General features: G+C 35.1%; 1 protein-coding gene across 2 annotated transcripts in view; it reads left to right on the forward strand.

Moving 5' to 3' along the window:
• Positions 1-1,407: 1,407 nt before the first annotated feature.
• FSTL5 (follistatin like 5) overlaps positions 1,408-17,983 on the forward strand; it is a 902,259-nt gene continuing 885,683 nt past the window's right edge. The window contains exon 1 of one of the 2 annotated variants that reach the window (XM_040250565.1): positions 1,408-1,831. The gene's annotated coding sequence lies outside the window, so the exon portion shown is untranslated. The remainder of the gene's footprint in view (positions 1,832-17,983) is intronic. The other variant, XM_040250564.1, reaches the window with a different exon arrangement.

The following is a 17,983-nucleotide window of genomic DNA, read 5'->3' on the forward strand; positions in this document are numbered from 1 at the left end:
TTTTCCTGATAGGAAAATAAACAAGTGAATTCATTCCATCAGAGCTCCTGAAAGTACTCATGAATGAATCCAGTGCAAAATCATTTTAGACTTCAGGAATATGATGACACATATCAGTATGTATGCATTTTTGATGAAAATATGATGTGTTGAATGCTATGAAATTTCTTGAATAAGCAATTTTCTATGAAAAATGTTTTATCCAACTAAGAAAATTTAGGTTTAATTTTACTTGCCCATTTCTTTGTACAAGTTAAGTCCTGATGACTGTAGGCAGCAGTAGAGGTTAGTATGTGAATACTGACCCTTTGGGATGACTGATCATTTCTGTTCACTAAAAATGTTTGTCTACAAGGTTAAGCACTCAGGAATCTGACAGGGCAGCCCCCCTTCTCTTGCTGTCAAGGGACTTAGAGCCTCACTGGGACAAGAAACATCACATATACTGAGAGAATTGCTAAAGGCTGTGAAATGCTTCCAGCCTACCCCATCTTTCACAGAACAATTGATATATTAGACATAATAAATATTGCATAACCTTCAGGATTTGGGCAGTGGAAGTTGAATTTGGGAACTCTCACTTTTTTCACTATTAAATGATGTTTTTTAACCCTGGAATCGCCAAATCCATTTAACTTGACGATGTATTTAAATCACAAGAATAAGGTTCCACCTTACTCTTCTTATTCTAAAATAAGGATTTTATAGGAACACACGAAGTCAGAGATATGCTACGCAGTACTCACATAAACAAAATTAAGACAATATTGTTTACAAATGACAAGTAATGCAAGCTTTCACATTTTCTCCCAGTACTCAAAGCGTTTTTGCCTCTCTAGAACAAGTTTCTGCTGCAGTGAGTCCCTCTAGCAGTTTCGTGAATCTAGGAAAAGGAACGAAGACCAAACACATTCTTTCCAGTAAACAAATGGCAGCGAGAAGCAGGGAAGTTTGAACGGAAAGATCAAAAGGATTTTTTAAAATCTGAGCGACTGCATGAATTCCTTCTGTCCCCCGATCCGCGGTCCTTCACCCACCCAGCCACCCCTCCTCCCCTCCCCGAGCATGCCCTCTGCTCCGCTGCCCCCTCTGCCCCGTCTCCTGTCAAAGCTGTCAGCTGAGGTTTCCGGAGCGCACAGGAGCCAGGGTCCCGGCGAAGGCAAAGCTCCAGCTGCTCCGAGAGCATTCGGTTTCTTCAGGGCTGGTTTTGCTGGAGCCTGAAGTTCAATGATGCCCACGCTGATACTCAGGCTGGATTCCGTCGCTTCCACTGCCTCAGTTGACCCCGGCAGAAGCCCAGTCCAGGGGGCGGCCCCGCACCTCCCTCAGAACTGAAATGCAAAATCGTTACGTCAGATGGTAGGGGCGGGGCGCGCCCGGGTTGAGTGGCAGCAGCCCTTGCTCGGGGAGGAGGCACGAGAATCAGCCTGGTTCAGTGACTGAGACAAACTGGTGGGGAGAAGAGCGGGTGCTGTCCACTGCGCTGTCGGTGCTGAACCTGGGACGCGAGCGGACCAGCTGCTCCCTCTGCTCCAGGCAACGCCCTCTCCCACCCTCTGTGCCCGGCAGGACCCTCTTCACTAGCTGGACCCTATTAACTTGATAAAGGAGTGTGATATAGGACGTGGGAGAGAGTCCTCCGTTTGCCACCTGGGCGCCCATTCAGGCGTGACTTCGGGGATTTCTATAGTTTTAGACCAAACTATTTCCCTCTTTTCCCAACTAAGATCATTTTTTAGTTTTTTTTTTTTTAATTATTTTTATTATTGTGATTTACATATCCACACTGTTTAGGAACCTTTCTGGGAGACTTTTTGACTCTGGAAATAAGGTAAGAAAAAGAATATTATTATATATTTTTACAAATTAGGGAGCAATGCCATATAAATATTTAAGAGCAAGTTATGATTATTTTTATAATTTGAAATGGGATAGTTGGTATTATTTGAAACAGCTATTTTAACAATTACTATTACAAGAATGTCTGTTGGTGATTAGGCACTGAATTCAAGAGAGGAAGTTGAAAGCTTTGTGTTTTATTTGTGTGAACTTAATGTCATTGTGTTACATCTTGCTTTATAAATATAAATTTTGTAGAGAAACATTTCTAGCATAGCTCAAAGGACAGGAAACATTCGATGCAAGTCCTCAAATATGTTAGTAAATTATGTTAAATAAACCATCCAACAAGTTGTTTAAAACAAATACAACCTTAAAAATATGTGAGTGGACTAATCTCTGATTAATCAATATTGCCTATGGTATCTAAATCGTAGACTGCAAAGTGCAGAGCTTTCTTCACATTATTTTGTAGAGGAGGTGGCTAGAAGAGGAGCATTTATACCATGCTGGGTTCATTTAGATGTGTTGTTATGCAGTAGATCCATATAAAACTTGTGAAACTTGGTCTCAGATTTCTGCACCCCAAGGTCATGTGTATTCCCAATTTGGGGGCTATTTGCTCTGCTATTGACTAGTGAATGTCATCCCCCTCCGCCCTCTCAGGTTAGAGGTGGATGTAAATGGGAAGCTCTGATTTAATAATACAGTATTAGCTTGTATTATAGTCGCTACTGCTGTTGGTAATTTGAATGGAACTGGGAAGCGTGGGCTGGGAAAATGTCTCACTATTTCAGCAATGTTTAACCTCTTGCATGCTTAACAGAGAGCTTTTCTTTACTTAGGAGATTTTCTTTTGGAGCTACATTCCTTTTGTGAATTGGCAGTGTGTTTCGCGTGTTTATGCAGAAAGAATTCAGTGCAGAAAACCACTCAACAGTACTTCTCATAGTGAAGAATTATTAAATGATAGAAGTTAGCTGGTGTTCTGTGTGTTTCTATTACTATTCATGACCTTTTTCTAGGCATGATGATTTGTCTGGTAAGTAATATTATGTCCTTTCATTTATGTCATTAATGACATTATATCAACTATAAATGATGACTGGCAAAACATGGGAAGAAGGTTCTTTACATTCCAGGAAGAGAGTTCAGGTGGCAACTAGATGTCCTTTATTAATAGGAATGGGTAAATAATTATGAGTTGTTTCAGATGATAAGTATTGTTCAACTCACTAAGGCTATGTTTTTCAGCAACTAAAAAGTACACTAAGTTTAAAAATTTGTATGTCTTAATTATCATAAAAATTTCCACTCTAGTTGCATTATGTGTCCAAAGATAAACTTTAGGTTTAGAGCATTATTTAAAATAATTCCTTTGGGTAGATTTTTCATTTTATTAACAGCACAGACCTACATGAGAGTGATTGTTATAAGAAAGGATATTATTTCAAGCACTAGAGGTTAAATGTAAATCCTTTAGTTGTTTTCAGGTTTTACCTAAGCAGATGTTTTTTGTAAGATTCTTATCTGTCATGCTATCTCACATTAAAGTGGTACAAAATTTTAAGAACTAAGCAGCTAGAAAATCAAACTATGATCTCTAGAACATTGGGCCATGAAGCTTATACCAAACAGTTTCTTTTAATTACATTGAGAATCATTCTTCTCTTCTGTACATTTTGAAATTTTCTTTTTAAAGCTTGGTATAAATATTCAGACAGTGTAATTTTAAACAGAATAAAGGCTTTAATTTTTTTAGTTTTATTTATTGCACTGAAGCATAAACATATTTTTTAATTTTATAACAGTTTAAAAGTAGCAACATATACAAACACCATATTCACCCAAATAAGAATCTCATTGACTTATTTTTCCATAAAGTTTTCCAAGATGTATATCTTTGTTTGGGTAGAAATAGTAAAGCTTGAACTATCAGTGTCTAGAATTCTTTTAGATGAAGTTTAGAGTTGTCACAATGAGATGGTGAAACACTAAAATCAAAATATGTTATTGGCAATAATGAGACCACTGGGATAGGTTCAATGAGACTGCAAATTTAAAATAAGAAAAACATTTTGTACTGATTTTCTTACATTTAACTTTTATATATTCTGAAGTGAGGTAAAATTAGGTGACCATAATAAGCCCCAAATTAGCACAAAATATATACCATTTGGATACAGAATGCAGTTCTAACTGTGAACAAGTAAAATTGTCAACTTTGAGGACTTCTATTAAAGACACTCACATGTTGTGGTCCTTCAATAAATATTTGCTCCATAAAGAAATGACCATATTTTGGAATTAAAACTTGTCCATATGAAATTCAAGGGGCTAGTCAATACCATAACAACAGATACTCTGCTAGTCATTAATTCATTTCATTTCATAGATATTGCAAATGTATAAAAAACTTTCTACTTCAAGATAATGAACCTTTATAAATTATTGAAATTATACAAATTATTGAAATAATTTAATGTCACGTGATATGTTCAAATAGTTTCCCTTCTTGTTTTTCAATTTCTTAAAGCAAATTGATCTAGATAAATAGTAAGAAAATAATATTGCTGATCAATGTCTTTTTTTCCTTGCAAATATGATAAATAACTATGTATGTTTGGAGGGATTCAAGACAATGGTGAAACAACTTGGATTTTATTTTATCAAGGCTACATATTATTTTTCTTAAAGAGTTATTGACATGTACAATAGAGAAATCAAAAAGTAGTAAATCTAAAGTATGATATAAAGTTTTAGATAATTGACTTCTTAAAAGTAACATAAGCTATTAAGTAACTTATGAATTATAATTATAATTTGGTAGTTTAGTGAAAATTTTCTTTCTGTTATGGCCAGATTTCATGTTAAATACTCTTTTATCCATGAAACCAAATACTTTAAGTAATATGTTCTTTTTAATCCTTCATATTTGCCCCAAATTAATATACTATCTCTAGTATATTTTAACTTATTATGTAATAGACTTTATATATGTAATATAGTATACTTGATAACATGCATATAATATACTCTGTAATCAGTCCAGAATACTCTTAAGAACTAATAAGCTACTAAAGTACTTCCTGTTGTTAACATCATTCTAACAGCCACGTGACCAATTATTTTGTACGAAATGAACTTAATCACCTTCTCCAGCACCTCCAAAATCCTTCGGGCTTAGTCTACTTAAGGTGAGCTATAGGGCCCCTTGTGGAAAATCCCAGTTTGCTCATTAAAAAAAGTCACCACACAACAAAACAACTGGTCCCTTTCTTCCTTAATCACCTTGGTATTGAGGAAGTTGATATTTTATATTGAGATAAACTATGAGATGAGATAATGTTTTTGATACATTCAGAATTCTAATGAGTTTTAATATGGATTTTCTGAAAGAAGAATGAAGCAATCATATAACACTCTAAATGAGTATATGCATGTTATATACATGTGCTATATATGTGTGTGTGTATATATATATATATATATGTTATCAATCTATCTGTCTAGGTAAACTCTACTGTACCATAAACCAATGGGACTAATCTGGAACTTGCAAGCTCAAGAAATGCTACTTAATATAAAAATAATTTACATACTAAGCTACAATGCAACATATACTTTTTGGTGACAAAACTATTTTCTAATTATTGTTATTTAAAGAATTTATTTAGGTTAGTAAGCTTGAGCACACACAAGTTTCATTTTGCTTTGTTTTTGCCATGAACATGTCATTCGGAAACTCTCATGCTGATTGGCAAGGGAAAGGGCAATTGGAAACAAAAATTTGTCAAGGATAAATAGCAGAATGAATGTGTACATAATGAAGAGATTATTGTACTGCACTGTTCTGCACAAAATATGGTTAATGATAAATGATTTGCAAATTATAATCTCTAGAAGAGACACATGAAGTTCACTTCGTATACATCTGTAGATAATAAGCCTTGCACTTCTAAGGAACAGAGCCTGGATAGCCTTACACCTGAAATATTTTTGTTATTTATGTATCAATGTTTTCATATGCAGATGTGGTAAAATGTGGAAAGAAGAGCACCTTAACTCTGAACTCTCTTGCTTTAAAACCAAATAATTAATATTAATTTAAAGTGACTTTGGTATCAAATTATGTAAATCTCTAAAGCAAAGTATTTGCTTAGTGTGTTCATTTGCATGTCAATACAGAGGAATATTATTCCAACTCAAACTGGTTCACAGCACTTTTAACAATTCTAAAACACAATGCAGAAGAGTTGAAAACACTTTTTGTTCATTGAGTTTTATTTAAATATATTCATCATAATTGACAGTTAAGAGAAACTTACTTCAGTAATGTATTTTTTCTGTTCAAGTAACACCAAGGTACCAATTAAAACACATAGAGTAGCAATTAAAACATGTCTGAATCGTGTTCCCCAAAGATGATGATGAAATGAAAATAATTTTTCTTTCTACTTTCACCAAAAACATTAGATAGTGTTTTAATGACCACCAAGGTCTTATTGTTTCTAGTTTCTAAAGTCTTCAAAGTAAAAGTCCTTACACACATAAAGTGACAAATGCCCCTTGCCCTTTGGAGTTATGTGCCCCTTTTTCTCAAAGCCACAGGTTTTGTTGTGGTCTTGGAGTCAATTGAACTCTGGACTACCTAATTTAGGAGTAAGGAAGTGGTCCCATAAATCTTTCTAAAGAAAGAGGGCCAGTGAGCTACTACTAGTAAGCACTTTTTTGCTGCTCATGATAAACAACTTATTGTTACCTGAGCATATGGTCTGTGAACCTTGATTTGCCTGTACAAGAAGAGGAATAATATAGAAAAAAGATGCTATTTAAGGTATTAATATGTATGAAAGTGAAGTCGCTCAGCCGTGTCTGACTCTTTGCGACCCCATGGACTGTAGCCCACCAGGCTCCTCCGTCCATGGGATTTTCCAGGCAAGAGTGCTGGAATGGATTGCCATTTCCTTCTCCAGGGGATCTTCCCGACCCAGGAATCGAACCTGGGTCTCCCGAATTCCAAGCAGATGCTTTACCGTCTGAGCCACCAGAGAAGCCCTATTTACACATTTTACTCATATTAGGTTAATTTATCCATATTAAGGCATTTTCCATTTACATGACTATGTAGATTTTCTATTATCTTCATTTTAGATAAGAGAAAGCAGACACTCAGGTCAAAGCTTTCTACTCCTCCAGCCCATAGTCACACAATTAAGAACAGATGGATTAGGCACTGGGCTTAGCTCACCCATTTTGCATCTACTGTGCACTTTTAGCACCACTGTTTAAGTCAGGTATTCAAATGGGTGTATCACTTAAACCTAGACTTTTTTTTCCTGTTACTTTCTTTCCTATATGTGAATGCTAGTTTTCCCTCTTGCCCCATCTTTCCCTTAATTATTAAGTTTTGTTGAAATAATTTTATGTCACGTATTTGGGCTTCCCAGGTGGCACTAGCAGTAAAGAACTTGTTTGCCAATGCAGGAGATGTAAAAAGACATGAGTTCGATCCGTGGGTTCAAAAGATCCCCTGGAGGAGGGCATGGCAACCCACTCCAGTATTCTTGCCTGGAAAAATCCCATGAACAGAGGAGTCCAGTGGGATACAGTTCATAGGGTCACAAAGAGTTGGACATGACTGAAGCTACTTAGCACAGCATAGCACATATATTCTTTAGTATACAAACTTTAGAATTTATAATATCAAAAGTCTTAAGGAGCTTTTCCTTTGTATTTAATGTTAGAGGTTCTACATTATTCAATCTCATAGACCATAATATTAGGAAACAATATTTCCCTTTATATCTCAAATAGAATAAGAAACAGTATGACAAAGTAATTTCCAAAGAGTTCATGTTTTTTGGTTTATTTGTTTCATTCTCTAAAATGTCCTCCTAGATATCAAATTCAATTCCAAATACATCTTGAACTAAACCTCAAGCAATGTAACTTGTGTTATAAAACACTGCTCACATTTAAACCTTCAGACTAGTTAGCTGCTAATATTTCAGTCTATGAGATGAAATAAAATAATCAAAATATTATTTGTAGTTTCAAAGCACAATACAAAGAGAGGTAGTTTAAGTGGGCTATTGAAAACTTAGGAAACATTCAGTACTTTATTGTTTCTTCTATTTGAGGTATTAGTACAAAGGGAAGTGTTGGCTGGTAATTGATGTTCTTTGCTTTCACATGGCATTTAGGCTGACTGAGTAGAAGAGGTGAGGGCTGATGGCAGTAATAATAACACAGCTCCCAGGAGAGCCACAAAGTTGCATCAGATCCCCTAATGAATCCTCATTATTTGAGTTTTGGGTTGTCCTTATTAAGTGGATCTCGAAGGAGATAGAAAAGTTTGATTTGTGAAAAATTTTAACTTGAAAGTGGAAAAATTTATAGGGCTTTTATTCAATATTTTACATGTTGATTAGCAATACTCAGAATTTTACTTTTGAAATGAAGCCTGGTGTAAAATTTTAAATCTTGAAATTTCTGCACCATTTTGCCTACTATTCACTGTTCCTCATTCTTACTAGAGCCCTGCAGGAAGCTCATTCATTATAATAGCTACGGTTATTCTCCCTTCATAGATAACTTCCAAATCCGTAACTCTGGCCCACATTTGAATTCCACAAATGTATTTACAAAAAGTCTGCTAGACATTTTAACTCTGATTTTATGGTGATAGGACAAACTCCTCAAACTCATCATCTCATCCCTACCATGGTCTGTGAGCCTCATTTTTCTGCCTGTCAATGAGTGACACACTTTTTCCATTCACCAAAGCCTGGGATTTTGTACACCTTTTAAACTTGCATCATTATTGTTATATTATAGGTCTCCATGTTTTGACATTTTTTTTCCCTTCATAATGTAACTTTATCTAATTCTCAATTTTCTGTTCTCTTTTCACTTTTACCTTGACCCAGACTGTCCATGTCAACCAGAATTTTATTTTTACATTTTCTAGATTGATCTTACTAGTTCCTGGTTCTTCCTGTAGAGATAACAGTTCACGATTATAATGGCAAAGTGACATTTTTGATGACTCATAGCATACCATGCATTTGTTAAGAGTATTTATAAACATCATTCTATTTTATATTCACAACAGCTTATCAGGTAGATATTGAGAGACCAAAGCTTTAAGAGTTATGTAGCCCACAGAGCTGGGACTCAGACCAAGTTCTGTCTGAAGCAGCTGCATGATCATAATCATTATCCTTTGCAGATACAACTTCTTACCTCTTTGAGATTCCTCTTGATTAAAGTAAGCTTTCAAATGTCACTGCATTCTGAAATCATCAGTGGATCTCTGATTTTTACTGTATTAAGTTGAAATTCTCTGCTTGTTTTTAAGATTCTTCTAATTGACTCTACACTCTGCAAGCAAAACTCTGATTTTCAGTTTTCTCATATGTGCAATGCATATTTGCAAAACAGAGATAGGTCAACATATAAAGCATGGGCCTTACCTGGACTACTGTGTTTTCAGAATTCCAGCTTTCAGAATTCCCAACCCTGTATCCAGCCAAGTTTTCTCACAATCTAAGAGCATATTATGCTCATGTGTACTTTTCAGTCTCTGTGGGGTTTTTATTGCAACAAATGGCTTGTCACTGTCACCCTGGATATCACTAAGATTCTCTCAAAGCTTCCATGAGTCACAAGTCTGGATACAGGCTAGCTGGGTCCTTTGTTTAGGATCTCACATCAAGTTTTCATCCGGGGCTGGACTCTTATATGAGGATCAGCTTCTTCCTCCAGGCTGTAGGTTGGATTTATTTCTTTGCAGCTCAGAACTCATGGAAGATGGTTTCTTCAAAGCCAGAAAAGAACTCACTGACTTTTTGGTCTGACCTCCAGAATTGCTTTTCTTTAAAATAAACCTCAATAGTTCAGGTTCAGAGAGAATAGTCTGTATTTATTTTTTTTTTAAGAATAATCTCCTTTTTGACATACATAAAGTGAACTGATTTAAAACCTTACTTGCTTCTTAAGATCTATTCTCTTTACCATAGACTGTAACAACCAAAAGAGCACTATCACATCACCTTTGTCATATTCTGTTGGTCAAAATCACAATAAAGGTTGTGCTTACACATAAGTTGAGGTGCTTATACACAAATGTGGGTCATTGGGATTCATGTTAGATTTCTGTCTACTGTATTGGGTTAAAGTTTGAATTGAAGTTTAGAATCTTTTTTCATTACTCTAGTGCTTCTGAGTCCTTCTTTCTCCTCCCCAGCATTTATGACCTGGATTTTATGTAGTGTACAGTTTGGCATTCTATCCAATTAACTTTAATCTATTTTTAAAGGAAGAAGCTTAGGAGTTCCTTCCATGTCTATAAAACTTTGTGGTTTACAATTATTTCATATACATAATATTATTTAATGTTCATTGAAGTTAATACATTTTTATATTTGCTTCAATTAGGTAGTTCTTTCATACATGTAAGGATATAATAAATTTTTAGAATAATTTGTATGTGTAAAACTGTTAAGGAATTATGCTCATGGATTAGTTAATGTTTTGAGATTTTAGATTTTGGTAATCTGCTCTGTTTTAATGTTTTTGTATTTGATCCTTGACTACTTGAAAACCACACAAAGGATTTTTTACTATTATCCTTTTTCACGCAACATGAAACATAGATGTTCCCATGAAAATAAGGAGTTTATATTTAATATTATGCTTTATGGATGATAATGACCTATGTAAAAGGTGAAAATATGTAAGCTTTCTATTTAGAAAAAAATACAAGAAATATAATTTATCTTCAGTTTGAGAGAGAAATTTCACAATTTAAGAGAATGTAATTATCAAAAGAATGTCACACATATGATATCATTAATTTTGTTCTTGCTTATTTGGTCTAAATATAGGTAAATAATTGCACAGTTACTTTTACTATCATTAATTATACAGAAACATTTCATTGAATTTATACCTTTTATAGTTTATATACAATTAAGGTAATTTTATTTTGACAAAAGCTAAAAAAAAACCTTGTGTATAAATTCAGCTTTTAATTTTAATATAATTATTATTTTTTTACTATAAAATGAACTATTAATTCAGTATGGACAAAGTACCTACTGTGTTTCAGATTCCTTTTCAGCTGCTGGAGGTTGAGCAGAAATGAGAGAGAAAAAGTTCCCAACTCTCTTCTTTCTGTGGGAAGATAGATGATAGGCAAACCAATAAAGACAAAGGACAATGTCTGGTATTGATCAGTGTTATGGTAAAAAGGAGAATAGGGAAGGGATTGCTAAGGGGTGAGAGTGCTGCCTAAAACAGAAGTCATCATAGGAGCCAATTTTGCTGTTCTAAGGTATTCATTAAGCAGTTTCTTATAAGTTGACATTGCTCAAGGCTATTGTGAGTAATACTGCAATGAACATCAGTGTATGCATATATTTTTCAGTTATTTTAGATAAATGCCCAGAAATAAGATTGTTGTACCATGTGGGATTTTGTTTAAAAGTATTTAAGAAGCCTCCAGATTGTTTTTCAAAGTGATTGCACCAATTTCAATTTCTCTCAACAGTGCGCAAGGGTTAACCATTTCTCCACAGCCTTCTTAGAACTCATTTGTACTCTTTTTGATAGTAGCTATGATAGAACATGTGAGGTGATTTCCTTGTGGTTTTGATTTGCATTTCCCTGTTGATTAGTGATGTTGAGCATCTCATCTATTTATGTACCTTTTGGTCATTTAAGTATCTTCTTTGGACTATCTTTCATTTTTTTAAATTGAAATATAGTTAATTTAAATGATGTATTAGTTTCAGGTATACAATGATTCATATATATGTAAGGCAATGGCACCCCAGTCCAGTACTCTTGCCTGGAAAATCCCATGGATGGAGGAGCCTGATAGGCTGCACTCCATGGGGTTGCTAAGAGTCGGACACGACTGAGCGACTTCACTTTCACTTTTCACTTTCATGCATTGGAGAAAGAAATGGCAACCCACTCCAGTGTTCTTCCCTGGAGAATCCCAGGGACGGCGGAGCCTGGTGGGCTGCCGTCTACGGGGTCGCACAGAGTCAGACACGAATGAAGCGACTTAGCAGCAGCATATATATATATACACACATATATATGTGTATATATATTCTTTCTCAGATACTTTTCCCTTACAGGTTTAATACAAAACGTTGAGCATAGTTTCCTGTGCTATATAGTAGGAACTTTCTGTTTATCTATTTTACATATGTTAGTGTGAATATGGTAATTCTAATTTATCTCTCCCCTCCTTTTCCCTTTGTATTTTCTGTGTCTGTGTGTCAATGTTTTGTAAAGGAATTCATTTGTATCTTTTTTCTTAGATTACACATAAATGATATCATATGGTATTTATCTTTATCTGTTTGACTTACTTCACTTAGTATGACAGTCTCTAGGTTTATCCATGTTGCTACCAGTGGCATGATTCCCTGAGTTTTTATAGCTGACTGATATTCCATTTTATACATGTGCCATCTCTTCTCTATCCAGTCAATGGATATTTAGGTTGCTACCATGCCTTGGCTATTTGTAGATAGTGCTGCCATGTACAATGAGGTGCATGTATCCTTCCAAATTATACTTTTTTTCTTTCTGGATATGTGCCCAAGAATGAGATTTCAGGACCATATGGTAACTCTCCTTTTAGTTTTTAAGGAGCTGCCATACAGTTCTCTATAGTGGCTGCATCAATTTACATTCCCACCAACAACTTACAAGGGTTCCTTTCTCATTCTTAATGTCAAATGATAGGCAAAAACTCAAAGACTGACATCATGAAAAAAATTGTGTTCTTTTTATTTGTGATTTTCTCATTAATGAAAATTAGCCTCCCCCTATTTGGTACTACAATATGTTTAAACTGTTGCTTAGATTAATTTTTCTTTCCACTTTTAAACATGTTATGCAGAATGTGTTGCATCTAAATTCTAGACTTTAAGTTAATCCAAAAATTAGTTTATATTCTTTGTGCATTGTACAGTTTATTTGTTCAGAATTTCTCATTCTTTGATAGAAAACTTAAGTGTTGTGAAATCTGTGTTCCTTTGAAGCAGTGATCCAGTGGGCTGGTATTTCTATCAAACGATCCTTTATCCAGACACTATGGCATTATTAAGGAAAGAGACATGCTTAAAATGCCTTTTGGGTTTGTGCACATGCTTGAGAAATCACAGTGTTTATTAGTTATTATGTAATTGCATTCTTTTTACCAAAAAATGTGACATCATGGAACCATGTAAGGAAAAAGCAAAAGAAAATAAATGCAATAAAAACACACATATAACTTAACAAAATAAATGCAACAATTAGATGCACAATATCTCAATTCTATAGCAGAGTCTCAAAAAATAGTATTGACAAAGAAGTAAGGCTTAAAAGAACTTGCACAAACTGTGCCAATGCTTTGCTTGACTTATTTTCTTTGGTGAGATTGCTCATGAAGCTGTAATTAATTGAGCTAAACAAAGTGAAGAAGAAAGTTTCTAGAAAATGCTTTGCATTTTAATTTTACATATTTACAATTCATGGCAACTGCAATTTCAAATAATTATCCTCCACTTAGGTTTATTTTCTTTTGGCGAATGTCCTCTTTTCCAGGTTTCCTGAAGCCTGAGTAAGGGAAAAGTCTTTCAGAGCTTGTTTCCCTGTCTGTGCACAAATAGTACAGCTTAATTGGTAATGTCTGGAGTAGAAGTGTGTACCCAGCTGTGAAAATGGCTCCGGATGCTAGCACTCAACTGGACATCTCTTTAATTATATATGTTTTGTTGAACATTTTAGTTAGGTTAACAACTGTCTGAAAATCAGCAGAGGGAGCTCAAGAAGGCATTAAGGAGATTTTGATATTAATTTTCTAATGTCATTGTGTGTGCTCAGTCACTCAGTTGTGTCCGACTCTTTGCAACCCCACGGACTGTAGCCCACTGGCTCCACTGTCCATGGAATTTTCCAGGCAAGAGTACTGGACTGGGTTGCCATTTCCTACTCCAGGGACTCTTCTGGACCCTGGATTGAAATCATGTCTCTGGAGTCTTCTGCACTGGCAGGTGGATTCTTTATCACTGTGCCACCTCGGTAGCTATGGTTTTCTTCCAAACAGTCTTCTTCACATTTGGGAAATAAAGACAGTTTTAAGTGCAGAGTAATCTTTTTGAAGTTGGGAAATTTACAGTTATTTAAATAATTAAATAAAAAATTTCTCTTTAAATTTCTTTGTTTTGTCTATTACAGAAGGTTAATTGGTATGATTTATAAAATACTGGAACATAGTGAGAACCCTGATCTCATCTCCAGGCTTTTACTGCATCAGGTTTTAGATCTTAGTTCAGAGGCCTTGAACCAGGAACAACAATATGGACACTAGAGGCCTAGTTTTCAAGGGACTTTTATAAAACATAAATAGTCTTAAATTAAATCTGTAATAGTCCTCTGAATATGGCAGGCCATATCCTACGATTTTACTGGTTTGTTTAAATATACTGGACTTTGTTCCACCCCAGCACTTGTAACATCATCCTCCTAAACGTGTAAAAACTGGCATGAAGTTAAAGGACATGGGTATCCAGAAAACCTTAAAACAGATCTGATGTTTTCAGTTAGCAACTTCATACCAAGAGACATGCCCCATATTTATGTATTTTATAAATTCGATAGTAGAAAGTATTTCAGACTATTTTTGAGTGGGACTACTTTAGATGAGTTTTCAAAGTTATGCTGAAATATAAAATTTTCTAATTTAAGTTTTTTTTGATCAGAATTCACTTTTTTCTGTGGATCAAAGAGTATTAAATATACCCCAAGGCTTCAGTTGAAAACCTACCATGTTGTAAGAATGAGCTATTACACAGAAGCATTCTTAAAAAAAATAGCAGCACTCTATTAAAATTTTACTCTATTAAAGCAGCACTCTATTGGCCTGGTGTGCTGTAGTCCTTGGGGTCGCAAAGAGTCAGACATGATTGAGGGACTGAACTGAACTGAACTGAAATAAAATTCCTGATTTAATATTAAATTAATAGATTCTTTCATTGTCTGATGACATTTTAATAGCTAATTGCCTTATTCTATAGGATATTTAAATTTACTAGTAGCCTATATAAAATTATTAAATTTGCTATTTACTACTTATAAATTAACAATTTTCTTTTTTTGTCATGCAATTTTAATATGAACATTAAATAATCTATAAGCTCTTGATACGTATATTTGAAACCCATCAAAATATTTTATTGTTATAAAATTTCCCCCGAGTTTAAATTACTTGATCATTCCTGAGATTAGAGATATCTATGCCATTTTATTTTCTAAAATAATTACATCAATACATTTAAGCTAGTAATGTTTGGGATATTTAACCATAGTGTTGTGTGTTATGATTTTCTTAAATTAATAGTGAAAATTGAGCTTTCCAGATTTTTACTTACATTTGCTTAATAATTCATGTGATTTAATATGTTTCTTAGAAATAATTCTTCTATTGTAAATCTTTCTGTATGGTGAAAGTGAAGTGAAAGTCACTCTGTCATGTCTGACTCTTTGCGACACCATGGACTATGCAGTCCATGGAATTCTCTAGGCCAGAACACTGGAGTGGGTAGCCTTTCCCTTCTCCAGGGGATCTTTCCAACCCAGGGATCAAACCGAGGTCTCTCACATTGCAGGCGGATTCTTTACCAGCTGAGCCACAAAGGAAGTCCTGTATGGTAAATGATCATTAATCTAAAATAAACTTAATTTTATAGAATCTGTGAAAATTAGATTCTATGAAAGAATACTACTAATAATTCATTGAGCAATTATTGGTGGGTTTCAGGCACAATTTTAGATACCATATAATTTATTTTACTAAAGCTTTAGAAAAAATTTGTAAGGTAAAATTGAAGCTGAGCCCAAGCATCCTGGGTAGGTTAAAAGTCCAATGTCTGTATATGAAGAACACTGCAGTTTTATTGTCATATTTTCTATGCAAGCTGAGTTTTGTTGTTCAGCCACTCAGTTGTGTCTGACTCTTTGTGACTACATGGACTGCAGCATGTCAGGCTTCTCTGTCCTTCACCATCTCCTGGAGATTGCTCAAACTCATGTCCATTGAGTCTGTAATGCCATCCAGCCAACTCATCTGCTGTGGTTCCTTTCTCCTCCTCCCTTTAATCTTTCCCAGGATCAAGGTCTTTTCCAAACAGTCAACTCTTCACATCAGGTGGGCAAAGTATTGAAGGTTCAGCTTCAGCTTTAGTCTTTCAGATGAATACTCAGGTTGATTTCCTTTTAGGATTGATTGGCTTGATCTCCTTGCTGTCTGATGGAACTCTTGAGTCTTCTCTAGCACCACAGTTTGAAGGTATCAGTTCTTTGGTGCTCAGCCTTTTTTATTGTCCAGCTCTCACATCCATACATGACTACTGGAGAAACCATAGCTTTGACTCTACGGACCTTGATTGGCAAAGTAATATTTCTGCTTTTTAATACACTGTCTAGGTTTGTCATTGCTTTTCTTCCAAGGAGCAAGCATCTTTTAACTTCATGGCTGCAGTCACACTTCACAGTGATTTTGGAGCCCAAGCAAAAAAAAGTCTCTCACTGTTTCCAATGTTTCCCCATCTATTTGCCATTAAGTGATGGGACCAGATGCCATGATCTTCATATTTTGAATGTTGAGCTTTAAGCCAGCTTTTTTCACTCTTCTCTTTCACTTTCATTGAGAGGCTCTTTAATTCCTCTTCACTTTCTGCCATTAAGGTGGTGTCATTTGTATATCTGAGGTTATTGATATTTCTCCTGGCAATCTTGATTCCAGCTTGTGCTTCATCCAGTCCAACATTTCACATGATGTACTCTGCATATAAGATAAATAAGCAGAGTAACAATATACAGCCTTGTCATACTCCTTTCCCAATTTGGAACCAGTCTGTTCCATGTCTGGTTCTCACTATTGCTTTTTGACCTGCATACAGGTTTCACAGGAGGTAGGTCAGGTGGTCTGATATTCCCATCTCTTTAAGAATTTTCCCCAGTTTATTGTGATCTACACAGTCAAAGACTTTAGAGTAGTCAATGAAGTAGAAGTAGATGATTTTCTGGAATTCTCTTGCTTTCTCTGTGATCCAATGGATGTTGGCAATTTGATATCTGGTTCTTCTACCTTTTCAGAATCCAGCTTGTACATATAGAAGTTTTCAGTTCACATATTGATGAAGGTTACCTTGAAGGATTTTGACCATTACTTTGCCAGTGTGTGACATGAGTGCAATTATGTGATAGTTTAAACATTCTTTGGCATTGCCCTTCTTTGGGATTGAAATGAAAACTGACCTTTTCCAGTTCTGTGGCCACTGCTGAGTAGTCCATATTTGCCGGAATACTGAGTGCAGCACTTTCACAGCATCATCTTTTAGGATTTGAAATAGCTCACCTCGAATTCCATCAACTCCACTAGCTTTGTTCATAACGATATTTTCTAAGGCCCACTTGACTTCACACTCTAGAATATTTGGCTCTAGGTGAGTGATCATACCATCGTGGTTATCTGGGTCATTAAGATATTTTTGTTCAGTTCTTCTTTGTATTCTTGCCACCTTTTAATATCTTCCACTTTTGTTAGCTCCATATCATATCTGTCCTTTATTGTGCCCATCATGCATGAAATGTTTCCTTGATATCTTTCCTTTTCTCCTTTGCTTCTCTTCTTTTATCAGGTATTTATAAAACATCCTCAGACAACCATTTTGCCTTTTTGCATTTCTTTTTGTTGGGCAAGATTTTGATCACCATCTCCTATGCAATATTACAAATCTCCTTCAACAGTTCTTCAGCTGAGTTTATTCAGTGTTACTGTCTTCCTTAAAAATGCACCAGGTTCATAGATGTCCATCAACACATGAATGGATGAAGAGCTGTGGTACATATATACGGTTGAATATTAATTGGCCATTAAAAAAAAATTCAAATCAGTTCTAGTGAGGTGAGTGAACCTAGAGCCTGTTACATAGACTGAAGTATGTCAAAAGGAGTAAAACATATATTATATGTCATCATATATGTATGGAATTTAGAAAAGGTAACACTGGTGAACCTATATTCAGGGCAGCAATAGAGACACAGACATAGATAATAGACTTGTGGACAC

Source organism: Oryx dammah, unplaced genomic scaffold, assembly GCF_014754425.2.
Source record: "Oryx dammah isolate SB20612 unplaced genomic scaffold, SCBI_Odam_1.1 HiC_scaffold_12, whole genome shotgun sequence".
Classification (NCBI taxonomy): Eukaryota; Metazoa; Chordata; class Mammalia; order Artiodactyla; family Bovidae; genus Oryx; species Oryx dammah.